Here is a 1,301-nt window from a genome sequence, read left to right on the forward strand (position 1 = left end):
AAAAAAAAAAAAACTTCCAATGTTAAATTGCAGTCAGTGTCATGAGACAAAGTGTATGTGAACTGCTGTATGGAAAGTGAGTTTGCTCTGTAAACTTTCCCCAAAATCACAATAAAAATTAAATAAAACAAAACAGAAACTTCAATGTTGTTTATTTCAAAGGAACCAAATGAAGGCTCATCTGACACACAGACTAGAATTCAGATCACCTCAGATACCCACTCAGTTATTTTTTCAATCCAAACCAGGAGTTGGCACCTGCTCGCCTCTGCTGCCGTAGCACTAGAGCAGCCACGTTGTGTTGTTGGGTGCTGACTCATAGCGACCCTACAGGACAGAGTCACACTTCCCCATCAGTTTTCTTAGGTGGCTTTGTCTTCACAGCAGCAGACTTGCCAGTCTTTTCTCCTGCAGAGCCACTGGTGCGGTCAAACCATTCATTGACCTTTTGGCTAGCAGCTGAGCACTTTGATGACTGCATCACTGGGGCTCCTCAAAGCAGCTGTAGACACTACATAACTGAGCATGTACTCTGTGCCAATAAAACTTTATTAACAAAAATAGAGGCTGGATGTGGCCCCTGGGCTCTATTTTGCTGATCCTTGGTCTAGTTTATACTTGTTATCATCTGTGTGGTATTCTGTTCTATGGATGTACTGTCACTGGTTTAACAAGTCCTTAATTAAAAGAAGAGGTGCCCTTGTGGCACAGTAGTCAAAGTGCTCAGCTGCTAACCAAAAGGTTGGCAGTTTGTACCTACCAGCAGCTCCGTGGGAGAAAGATGGGGCAGTCTGCTTCCGTAAGGATTACAGCCTTGGAAACCTGATGGGGCAGTTCTATTCTGTCCTATAGGGTCACTAGGAGTCAGAATCAACTTGGTGGCAATTAGTCTGATTTTCAGGTTTTACTAATAGACATTTAAGTTTCTAGGTTTTTTTTTTTTTTTTTTTCTCATTATAAGCAGTTCTGCATACACAGCTATGTATATGATTTTTATTTTAGAAATATATCTGTGGAACAAATTCCTAGAAGAGGAATTTCTAGGTCAGGTGTATGTACATTTAAGGTTTTGACAGAAATCATCAAGTTCCTCTCTGTAAGGGTATATCCATCAACAGCACACGCGAACACCAGTTCCCTTGCATGCTTGGCAACTGTGAGCCTGTAAAAAATGCTCTAGTTTAGATTAGTTCTAAAATTGAAGATGTATTTTTATTTTGAAGTTTAAAAGTCTCCCCAATCTCAAAGCAGGCATAGCAAATGATTGACACTGACTTTTTTCCAATGAGTGGGACTGCTTG

This window comes from Orycteropus afer, unplaced genomic scaffold (assembly GCF_000298275.1).
Source record: "Orycteropus afer afer isolate SDZICR_OR568_19922 unplaced genomic scaffold, OryAfe1.0 scaffold00048, whole genome shotgun sequence".
Lineage (NCBI taxonomy): Eukaryota > Metazoa > Chordata > Mammalia > Tubulidentata > Orycteropodidae > Orycteropus > Orycteropus afer.